The sequence below is a fragment of the Myotis daubentonii genome, chromosome 6 (assembly GCF_963259705.1).
Source record: "Myotis daubentonii chromosome 6, mMyoDau2.1, whole genome shotgun sequence".
Classification (NCBI taxonomy): Eukaryota; Metazoa; Chordata; class Mammalia; order Chiroptera; family Vespertilionidae; genus Myotis; species Myotis daubentonii.
In genome coordinates this window covers 87,053,382-87,065,610 of record NC_081845.1, presented here as the reverse complement: position 1 = coordinate 87,065,610, position 12,229 = coordinate 87,053,382, and the positions used below count along the sequence as shown (strand labels likewise).

The 12,229-nt window shown below is 44.2% G+C and overlaps 1 protein-coding gene and 1 non-coding gene across 4 annotated transcripts in view; both read right to left on the bottom strand.

Moving 5' to 3' along the window:
- Positions 1-12,229, bottom strand: part of CCND3 (cyclin D3) — a 91,896-nt gene that overhangs the window by 26,277 nt on the left and 53,390 nt on the right. The window lies entirely within an intron of this gene.
- Positions 7,427-7,533, bottom strand: LOC132237882 (U6 spliceosomal RNA). The gene has a single exon (XR_009453677.1). It is a non-coding gene; the product is annotated as a U6 spliceosomal RNA (small nuclear RNA).

Here is a 12,229-nt window from a genome sequence, read left to right as displayed (position 1 = left end):
GCACTGCATAAATGGCACCTCCTGCGTGCCAGGCATTGAGAGGGGCTGGAAATCAAAGAGGAATAATCTCAGCCTCTAGGACAGTGGTTCTCAACCTTGGCTGCACATTAGAATCACCTGGGAATCTTTTTAAAATCCTGATTTCTGGGCCTCATCCTCTGGAAATTGTTTTTTTGTTTTGTTACTAATGTTGTGGCCCCACCCCATAACAAAGAAACAGAATTTCCGGAGGATGAGGCCCAGAAATCAGAATTTTTTTTTTAAAATAAATTTTATTGATTTTTTACAGAGAGGAAGGGAGAGAGATAGAGAGTGAGAAACATCGATGAGAGAGAAACATCGATCAGCTGCCTCCTGCACACTCCCTACTGGGGATGTGCCCGCAACCCAGGTACATGCCCTCGACCGGAATCGAACCTGGGACCTTTCAGTCCGCAAGCCGACGCTCTATCCACTGAGCCAAACCGGTTTCGGCAGAAATCAGAATTTTAAAAAGATTCCCAGGTGGTTCTAATGTGCAGCCAACATTGAGAACCACTGATCTAGGACTTCCGTGGGAGGGGAAATAGAGATGTAATGAATCAACACAAGGGCTGATGCTAGAAGAGAGGCCAGTTCCTAAGGCTAAGGACTGAGAAAGGAAAAAAGATCAACTGCCAAGCTGGGGTGGACACATCAGGACGATCCTGCTAAGCCTGCGTCCAGGGCTTCTGACAATCACCTGAGCAGAATCACCAAGAACTTCATGAAAATACAGACTCCCATTCAGCAGCCCTGGGTGGGGCCCAAGAGTCTGCATTTGTGCCACCTCCACAGCATTTGCAAGAAGACCTCAGGACACACCTGGAGTCCACAGCCAGGCGGTTTTAAGGGTTCTCATTCACAGACTTATTACACTTTGCATCCATTTTAGGGTGACCTGCTCAAAGTTACTTGCTCCACCTGCGAACTAGGCAGCTACCTGAGCACCTCCAACACCTGGTGATTGTAATGAGTGATTCCAGCACCCACTAAGGTTCAGGTCCTTGAAGACGGCTGTTTGCTTCCTCCAGCCTTCACCTTTCCAGGCCCGAGCATTCAAACGCTTCAAATGTTTTCCTACCTGGTATTTTGTAATGAATTCCCTTTAAAAGGTCATAAGTTTATAAGAAAGGAGTTAGTTATGAATCTTTTATTTTTTTAAGCAATGTATTTTTATTGATTTTTAGAGAGGAAGGAAGAGGGAGAAAGAGAGAGAAACATCAATGTGAGAGAGAAACATGAACTGGTTTCCTCCTGTAGGCCCCCGGACTGCGGACCGAACCCACAACCTGGGCATGTGCCCTGACCGGTAATCAAACTGGTGATCTTTTGGGCAACGGATGACTCTTAACCAAGTGAGCCATACCAGCCAGGGCAATTATGAATCTTTTATTAATAGAAAACCTTTTCATTCCATGAGGGGAAGCTTTACTGAAAAGGATGAAAAATTTTTGCTGATCTGACACAAAATACTAATATCAAAGAAGATCACATTTACCTGACAGCAAATAGGTAAGAGGTCTCACCAATTTAAAGATGATTCTAGTTGAATCACTATAACAGAGAACATAAAATGCCCTAAAGTCTTAGGCTCATATATGGAAGACATTTTGATGGAGGTTTTCCCAAATTTGACAACTATCCTGATATTTATATGCCATCACCAATAATAACTTATGTAGCTGCAATAATCCTTTCTAGATCATCAATAATTTTAAAACTTCCAGTCAACCATGCTGGAGGAATGCTGGGTTATCTTTTTAATTTTATATGTGGAAAATATTATAAAATCATTGTCATATGGGATACAACCAAAGAGGATGCAACCAAAAGCTAGAGGAAACAGGTGTTAGAGAGGAGTGTCAAGCCGTTAACATAGATACAGTATTATGTTATTTTCCTGGATTTTATGATGGTTCTGCTTTAACATGTTTTCTAATATGTTGTGATTTTATTAAAAAATCTAAATAAATGTTCACTTTTGTATCTTTTATATTTGTGATTTTATACTGTTTTTCTCCAAGAGGGCCTCTAACATTGCATAAGCTTGAAACCAGGGGTGGGCAAACTTTTTGACTCGAGGGCCACAATGGGTTCTTAAACTGGACCGGAGGGCCGGAACAAAAGCATGGATGGAGTGTTTGTGTGAACTAATACATGTTAACACTGCTGCTGGTGAAGGAGCGGAGGGGAGAGCAAGAGAACCCTCCGCTCTTTCGGCTCCGCGGGCCGGAGAGAACAGCCGGATAGCGGGCCCTGGTTTGCCCACGGCTGCTTTAGACCCAACAAAATCTGAATCTACCCTGGGCACACCAGAAAGCACAGGCTTCAGGGTCAGACCAGGGCTCACATCTCATCTCTACCACTCGCTAGCTGTGTGCTGTGTAGCCTTTGACAAATTACTTAACTCCCCTGAACCACAGTTTTCTCCTCTCTCTAAAATGGGGCGGTAATATCTATCTGGCAGGCTTGTCTGAGGATTAAATAAGATTCTGCATGTAAAGTGGTATGTGACCATCTCAATGACTTTGTGGTAAAGAGACAACTGAGGTTCCTGTGAGGTCACAGAGCTGAGAACAGGGACTTTAGAAAGAATCTGGACTTCAAGTTTAGATGAACAATCCTCATTCCTCTCTATCTCCCACCCCTTTCAAGACAGACAGTAAACAGCAATCCTGGGCTATCCCTGAGCCCAAGCCAACCTAACCCCACCCTCACTCTTCACCAAAGACAGGGAACAGAGACTTTTCCCACGGCCAGCACAACCCATCGCCACGTGGGGAAAGTGAAATGAACACCCCTCTGGCAGTGCCTGTCAGAAATAATGAATCAGATGAAATTAAGAAATACTTGGTCTTTTGTTGAAATAATAAACTTGGTTTTGTGTTCTCCTTTTTCCACCAACTCAACCGACCCCAAGATTCTCTTCTTTCCACAAACGTGTGCCAGGTTCTTTACAAGCATTCTCTCATTCCATTCTCACAGTGGCCCCACATAAGTACTTATAGCCCCACTGTGTGGATAAAGACGCTGAGGCTCAGAAAGGTGAAGCATCTGGCCTGATAGGAATTCTGATCTATCAGACCCAGGTCCTTAATCATTAGGCCACACTGGCTTCCTGTCAATCGCCCCTCGCGTATGTTGCTGTGCAATGGAATTGGGACTTAGGTGCTGGAGTGGGGAGTGGATAGTCAGAGGATCCTTGTGGTTCCCTATCTCCCCTAAGCCTTAGTGTTGCCCAGCTGTGCCAAACTACTCCTGTTTTTCCTCAACCTCCCTTCTGATCCATGCTTTTACTCCCAGTGCTCCCAGCAGAGTAGAGCTAAAAGCTGCTTGTTTCTCGAGGAGTCATCAGGTAGGCGTCAGAAGACCCCGATTCTAACCTGGTTTGGCCACCATCTCGCCCTTAGGCAAGTTGGTTGCTCTCTCTGGACCTCATTAGCCACACTTTAAAAGTTAGGTTGGAAGGAGGTACTTTCAGGATCCTCTGCAGTTCCAACATCCTCTAAGTGAGCCTATCAGGTGTACATACAATGCAGGTCTCTGAATGTGTTCTTGCTGATTTTCTGAAAATCTCCCCACCCTCCACGTTACAGCATCCTCTGTTTCTAGTGTATCACGAAGGCTGCAATATATACAGGGTGATTAGTATGATGTGACTATAAAGTTTAGAGTGACATGGCTCTGAATCCTGGCTCTACCAGGCCCTGGCTCTACGCAAGTTGGTCAAATCTTCATCTTCTTGAAGTCTCCTTTCCTCCTCCATAAAATGGTGGTTTCATCATGGCCCCATCCCATAGAGCTGTTGTAATGATAAGAGAGATGAGGTCTGAAACGTGCTCAGTTCCATGCTGAGGGCTCAGTGAATGAAGGCCATTCAGGTCATTACCACACATGATGTGCTTAGGCCTCCTCATCTGTTTTTGACCTGGGATACAGAACCTCAAAGGGATAACCTCAAAGGAAGACTGAGGTGGAGAGGGGCAGAGGGGCACGGGACATGCGAAGGACAGATGGAGGGATCTCAGGTCCACATAGCTGATCTGGGGAAGAGAATGGACTCACTCGTTGCCCAGCCCCACCCAAACATGACTACCCAATGTCCATGACATGTCAATAAGACGATGCTAGAGAACACTAAAATATCCAAAGTGTGAATTACAGAATATTTCTGAAATGCTGCCTAAATTTTCTATTGCGCAGGCACTGCCAAACCCTGGGCTAAAGCAGAGTCTGTTCTTTCTTTTCTTCTCTCCACAATGGCCCCCTTCCTAATCAGAATTTCATTCTCCATTCAAGCTCTCAACTTGAAGCCTCCAATCCTTCTAGCCTCTGAGAGCTCAGCCCATCTGCTCCAAATCCTTTAAAACAAATAAACTAATCAACCAAGCAACATTCCTACGATTTCTCTCTCTTAAAAAAATCTTGGTCTTACTTATAATAGTGAAAAAATTAAACCAACCTAAATGTCCAACAATAAAGGCTTCATTCAATAAGTTGTAACCCTATAATAGAGTACTATACTATAATAGGATAATATATTATGATAGAATAATATACTCTGATGGAATATTATACTATATTACATAGAATATTATACTATATATTACAATTTAATATTAAAAGCAACCAAAGATGTCAATCAGAGTGGCGGTTACCATTGTGGGTCCTGGAGTTGGACTGACCAGGTTTTAACACCCAGATCCACCACATACCAGCTGTGTGACCTTGACAAGTCCTGCCTTAGGTGTGCAATGACAGTGATAATAAAGAGGTCTGACTCTGTTGTCAGACTTCCTGACTGGTTTAAATCCTCGTTCTGTCACTTTCTAATAGCTATACTTGGACAGTTCAATTAAAGCCTTCTGTTCCTCAGGTTCCTCACCTGTAAATTAGGATCTACATACAGGGATTTTTGGGGTGAGAAATAAATAACGCATGTTAACCCTTACAGCAGTACTCAGCACAGCTAATGTGACACTAACATTTCCCCACCCCCATCCCACTTCTAACCCCTCAAGGAACTTCTAAATGTACACGCATATCCAAGTCACGTAGAGCATGCCACCTTGGAGAGGAGCACTGAGTCACTCCAGATGTGCAACATCAACCTGCATCCCGTTCAGGTGGGCTCTTGGCAGGGTTGCCTGTCATCAGCAAGAACTGGTTAACACGTTAAGGGCCCAGTCAGTCACCGGTGACTGACACTATACTTTCCGTCCGGAAGACAAAACAGGCTTGGCGCTTATCCTGTTAAGCAGGCACTAACAAGAACAGCTGGGGCTTGTTGGGGGCTTAGTTTAGTCTGCTGGAGAAACAACAGCCTGACTTCAGGGTATAGTGAGTCACGTGATGGTGTGCACTGCCCTTGAGCTTAACTGGAAACTCACCCGCTTTCTGCAGAGGGTTCCTCATGGAGGGTCCCAAGTGCCCTCGTTGCCACTCAACAACAGCCCGACTTAGCTGGGGTCACAGAGCGGCAGCCACCTGTTGAACCACAGCACGGTTCAGTTCCCATCTTAGTTCTTCTTGGCACTACTACCAACTCAACCCTTAAAAGGGGGCTGTGTGGTGGGGGGCCAATCTGCTATTTTTCTTGAGCCTAACTGTCAATTCTCCCTGGTTCTTGGCTTCCGACAGAATGAGGCAAACCATAGGGCACGTTATATTTTTCGAAGGGCTTTATACACACATGATCCCATTTGAAAATGGCGATCATCATCTACATGTATATAATGTTAACCATTTTAGAAAATGCTTTCTCCTCCACTAATTCCATCTTCACAAGAACACTGGGAGCTGAACTAGAGAAACTCAAGCCAAAAGAGGTCTGGGGCGTTGCCTGGGGAGGTGACTCCAAGGCCTCACGGTGTCATGGCCTCACCAAGGATACCTCATGCTTGGGCCTACCTCCTCAGCCCCTCAGGCTCCAAAATAGGACCTGTCTGCACATCCAGAAGAGCCTCTACTTCTGGGGAGACTCAAGGTAACCAGGGCCCCCCACACAACGGGGCATCTCACACAGCCACGTATAAACAGACAGTGGGAGACACAGCTGCTGAGTGGACAGGACAGAGGCCCCTGGGCCCCTGGCCAGCACATGCTCTCCTACAGGCCCTTCGCCAGGGGCAGCCAGAGGGGACTCAGAAGGGGACTTGCTGGGTAAGGGACTGGAACTAAGGGAGGCAGCTCAGTGCTCAGTGTCGGGGGCACAGGCCAGGAGAGGCGACTCTTTCCGCAGCAGGAAAAGCGCCAGGCCACACCAGGCCACCACTCCACGCAGTGACCTCTTGCCTCTTTTTAACAGTATCCAGAGCTATTGGATCTTTCTTTGTAGATACATATGTTAGTTTCCTGGTCCAGTGACAATCAGGCCTCATTGGTCTCAAAGCCATTCTGTCTCTTTAAGGTAACTCAATCCTTTCTGGTTTGGTCTCATCGTCTGCCCCTGAGTTTTTCTTCTTCCTCGCTCTGGATGGAGGTGAGGGAAGTAGTGAGCGATGCATCTCTGCCCTTGTTAGATGGTGGTATTACTATTATTATTATTATTATTACCATTATTATTATTTTATAGATGAGGAAATTGAGGATCTAAAAAGTTATAACAAAACTGTCTTTCTGTCATCAGACGAACGCTTCTTAAGAAGAGATCCTCCTGGTCCACAGCACAGCGCTCCCCATCAGGAGCCTTCAGCATACGCTTGCCAATCTGAATGCAGAATATGTGAGGCTTAGGGCCCCCGGGCAGCTGTCCCTAAAAATGACTGGCTCCCTGCCAGGAGGGTATCTTCAAAGAACTGTACAAGCTCCGTAGTGACAGAGCTGTATAGATCCATTTCCATCTTTAACCACTTCCCCATCTAAAAGCTCACATTTGCAGCACAACTCCCTGGATGTGGGGTCTAGGCTGGGCCCTGAAATGAGAGAGGCTCCGGGTCAGGGTGGATTCAGAAGTACCTACTTCAGCCTAACCAAATTATTCACTTTCCCCACAACCCTACTTCCCAGAAACTTACACCTCACAGACCAATAAAATTTCCCCCCAAAACCTAAAAACCAAAAAGTAAGGCTATTACCAAGTAAGGTTATTGGGGAAAAAACCTATAGTCTATATATAACGTATTTCATAAAATAAAGAATACCTGAACACCAAGTCCTTAGAGAGGGCTCAGAATAAAGGACGTTACCTTTAGTAGAAAAAATTTAGTTACATAAAAAACCCAGTACATCATCTGAGAGAACTAGCCTGGAATCACAGTCCTACACCAGCCCCCCGCTCCCCCTCCCCAATCCCTGTAGCACTTGGCATTTCTTCAATGATGATAGCTCACACTACCCGAGACAGCTCATCTATTTTCAAAAAACCTGACTAAGATTTTTTTAATATTATTTATTATTATTTTTTAAAAATATGGAACACTTCACAAATTTGCGTGTCATCCTTGCGCAGGGGCCATGCTAATCTTCTCTGTATCGTTCCAATTTTAGTATATGTGCTGCCAAAGCGAGCACCAGATTTTTGAAAATGTATAACGCATAAATATATTATAAAAAATTAAACTGTTAGGGATAATGCTTTAGGAACCTGTTTCTATCCACTCCACCCCATTATATATGCTGTATCACCTTCAGCTGAGGCCAGATTCCTGGGAGTAACTAGAATATTAGCTAATACACTGAGCACCTTCTATGAGCTGAGCACTGTTCTAAGTGGTTAATATGCATTCACTCAGTTACTCCTTAGATCAACCTTATGGGGTTAAGTACAATTATTATTCCCATTTATAGATTTTAAAAAAACATAGAGTAGTATGCCCAAGGAAGGGGCCAAGTTCAGATTCAAACCCCAGCAACCTGGCTCCAGAGCCCATACTCTTAACTGCCACACTTGTTTGTGCTAAAGCTTCCTTACATATCCAATTGGAAGGCAAAAAATATACTTTCCACTTCCTTCTCCCTCCCATGGCCCTTGCCCCAGTTCATGCTCTCCTTCCCTTTCTACTGCACTGAACCTAACCTATGTTCCTGCCTCCATTCTCTCTATCCAATGTACTCCCTCCAGTCTTGCACATATTTAAGTTTAATCTAAAATTATTCTCATTATAAAAGTAGTTATAGCCCTAGCCGGCTTGGCTCAGTGGATAGAGCATCGGCCTGCAGACTGAAGGGTCCCAGGTTCAATTCCGGTCAAGGGCACATGCCTGGGTTGCGGGCTCCATCTCCAGTGTGGGGCGTGCAGGAGGCAGCCAATCAATGATTCTCTCTCATCATTGATGTTTCTATCTCTCTCCTTCTCCCTTCCTTTCTGAAATCAATAAAGAAATATATTTTTTAAAAAAAGTAGTTATGCTCAATTAAAAAAAAAGCAAATATAAAGTAGAAAGAAAAAAACCCCCAACCTATTCATAGCCTTACCAACCACTGAAACCATCTCTATGACACATTTTGATAATGTTCCTTACAATCTCTTTTTCTAGTACACAAGCCATTTTTTAAAAACATGAGATTAAAAAAACACACACAACTTGGCTCTAATCATATTATAGGTAGAATTTTAGTGAAAATTATCTTGAGCATTTTTCATGTTATTAAACATATTTACATTGTCAATGTAAACTTAAGCTCTGATCATACTAGTTATTGCTCAAAAATGTTCAATATCTCACCCCATGCCTATCAAATAAATTTCAAATTCCTTAGTGTGACATTAAGGTTCTCTGTAATCTATTACAGTGTGTTTTTGCTCCTATTTTCCATACCCTAGCCCTGTCTCAACATGTATTCTTAACAAATGGGATCTCCATTGCTTGAATACTTCCTGTGCTTTTTCCACACCCCCTGGGTCTTTGTGACCCACATGATCTAGATTTTAGAGCACACACACAATTTTGATTGGTTTATGCTTAAAATGAACTCTTATTTCACACACAAACCTATTCCCACCCTCTACCCCAACCCCAAGCTCCACCATCATTTGCTCAGGGCAAAAATCTTTTCTTAAATTTTTATTTATTGATGAGAGAAAGAGAGAGAGGGAGGGAGGGACAGACAGAAAGAGAGAGAGAAAGAGAGAGAGATTTGTTGTTCCACTTATTTATGCATTCATTGGTTGCTTCTTGTATGTGCCCTGACCCGAGATCGAACCCGTAACCTTGGCGTATTGTTATGAGGCTCTAACCAACTGAGCTACCCGGCCAGGGCCTACTCAGGGCAAAAACTTGGGAGTCATCTTTGAGTCCTTTCTTTCTCCCACATCCCACATCCAATCAATCAGCAACTCCAATGGGTTCTGCCTTGGAATATCTATCATGAACTAAAACACTTTTCAGCATCTGCCCCGTGACCCCTCAAATCCAAGCCTCTATTTCTCTATTCCTGGACCTTCCTGCTTCACTCTGCCCTTCATACAGACTGTTTCCAATGCAGCAGCCAAAGGTCTTTAAAAAACATAAATTAGAGCAAACCATTTCTTGTCTTCTAAATGCCCAATGGCCTTCCATCACATCTATACTAATAAAAGAGAAAAATGGTAATTGGCGTACGACGATACCCTTTTCATTGGCTAATCAGGGCTATATGCAAATTAACTGCCAACTAAGATTGGCAGTTAACTGACAACTAAGATTGGCAGTTAACTGCCAACAAGATGGCGGTTAATTTGCATATGTAGGCACAATGCAGGGAGGCCAAAGGGAAAGCAGGAAGAAGCCCCCTGCCACTGACAGTGATCGGAAACCCAGGGGGGAGCTAAGAGCTGGGGGGCAGGGCAAAGGCGGCCCTGGGGCTGCCTTTGCCCTGCCCCCCAGCCATGATCGGAGAATCAGGTGCCTTTTCCGCCCTGGCCAGTGATAGCAGGAAGTAGGGGTGGAGCCAGCAATGGGAGCTGGGCACGGTCGAAGCTGGCAGGTCGAAGCTGGCAGTCCCGGGAGCTAGGGGTCCCTTGCCTGGGCCTAAAGCAAAGCCCACGATCGCAGGGCCGCTGCAGCTGCGGGTCCCCGCTGCCCGGGCCGGACGCCTCAGCCAGAGGCGTCAGGCCTGGGCAAGGGGCCGATCCGGCGATTGGAGGGTGATGGGGGTCAACGCCTGAGGGCTCCCAGTATGTGAGAGGGGGCAGGCTGGGCTGAGGGACACTCCCCCCCACCCCCACACCCAGTGCACGAATTTCGTGCACCAGGCCCCTAGTTTAGAATAAAAGCCAAAATACTAGGCCCTGACTATCCCTTAGACCTCATTTATTACAACGCCCAACTTCTTTTACTCCGCTCCAGCCACACTTGCCTCCTAGTGGTACCTCAACCTCAAGAATTAGATCAGGTTTTAACATCTTTTACCTGCTGTTTCCTGTGCTCTTCCCCCATATCTGTGCTGACCAACATGGTGGCCACAGATGTCTACTGAGCACTTGATACGTGGTTAGTCTGAATTCATATGTGCCTCTGAATGTAATATACACACTGGACCTCAAAGACTTAGTGCAAAGGGTGCAGAATATCACATAAGAAGTTTTTATATGGATTACATGATGAAGTTACATTTTAGACGTATTAGGTAAAATTAAATGCGCTAGTAAAATTAATGTCACCTGCCCCGGCCAGTGTGGCTTGGTTGGTTGGGTGTCGTCCCATGCACTAAAAGGTTGCTGGTTCAATTCCCAGTCAGGCTCCATCCCCGGGAGGGTGCGTGCAGGAAGCAGCCGATGGACATTCCCTTCTCATATGGGTGTTTCTATATCTCTCCCTTTCCCTTCCTCTCTCTCTCTGGAAGTCAATATAACATTTTAAAAAAATAATAATGTCATTTGTTTCTTTTTTTACTTCTTAGACGGGGCTACAAGAATAGTTAAAATTACCTATGTGCATTTCTACTGGACAGAGCTGCCCTGGATCACTGGTTCTCCACCCTGGTTGCACATTGGAATCACCAAAGGGGCTGAAAAGGTATGGGTGCCTGGGTTCCATCTCCAGAGATTCTAATTCAGTTGGCCTATAGTGTGTGCTGGGCACTGGGATTGTTAAAAAGCTCCCCCAGGTGATTCTAATGTCCAGCCAGAACTGAGAATCACTATTGTCCTAGATTTTTCTACAGCTCCTCTTTCAGGCCTCAGCTCTCATGTCATCACCCCAGAAAGACCTTCCCTGAACAGCCCAATTCAAATGGCACCATCATGCCCAGGCATTCACTCTCTACTCAGACCCTGCTTTACCTTTCCTCATAATTGTTTCACTGTTAGATATTCTATTACACACTCATTTGTTTATGTGCTTATGGTCTGACTCTCCACCAGAGCTTGTAAGATTCCCAAGGCAGAAAGTTGGCCTTATCCCTAGATAAATATTTTCAGCCTAGAACAATGCATAGCAAGGAGAAGGTGCTGAATAAATATTTGTTGAATGAATAAGTGAATGTTCAGGCCATGGACCCATGAAACTAAGGGCCCCAACTGCTGGAAGGAGTTACCAGCCATCAAGATGGTCACTTCTCAGAGAGTCACCATAAGTAATGACCACACACGGGGCACCCCCTAGCTTTCTCTTTCTCTCATTTCGTTCCATACTCCTTCTCAGTTAAACCTCAACAGTGTAAATTTGGTAGGTTCCTGGAAGATGATTGGACAATAAGTACCAAACATTTTAAAAATATTCATGTTCTTCTAGGAATCTAGTCTAAGGAAGCCAGAGTAGCATACAGATAATTTACATTTATTTGGATAATCACCCAAGAGTACACAGAACATTAAAGATATGGAGAAATGCTCCCAATATTAAGTCAGAAAAAAAAATACGAGTAGAAAAATGGTTAAAAAAAACACACACAAGTAAAAAAAACCTGGCTAGGAAAAATGATTCCTACTTTATTAAAATATTAATGTATGATGGAGGGCGCTGACATGTTCTATCTCTTGATCTGGTACTCTGTGCTTGTCACATGACACCTGTGATTTGTGCTCCGGTTTTATGCTCAGAGAGGAATACTCTAAAACATTAGATTAGTCATCTACATAGTGGAAGTATCGGTGATTTAAATTTTTCTTTTCAAATGTTCTTTATTTTCTGTAATAACATGCTATCTTTGTACAATTAGAAAAAATGAAACAAATTTTAAATCTCACTCCTATTAAAAATGATCATGCCTTATTACAGGTCTTCTGGAGGGCAACATATCAACAGATATCAAGACCTTTAAAAATATTCAAATCAGACACAGAAAA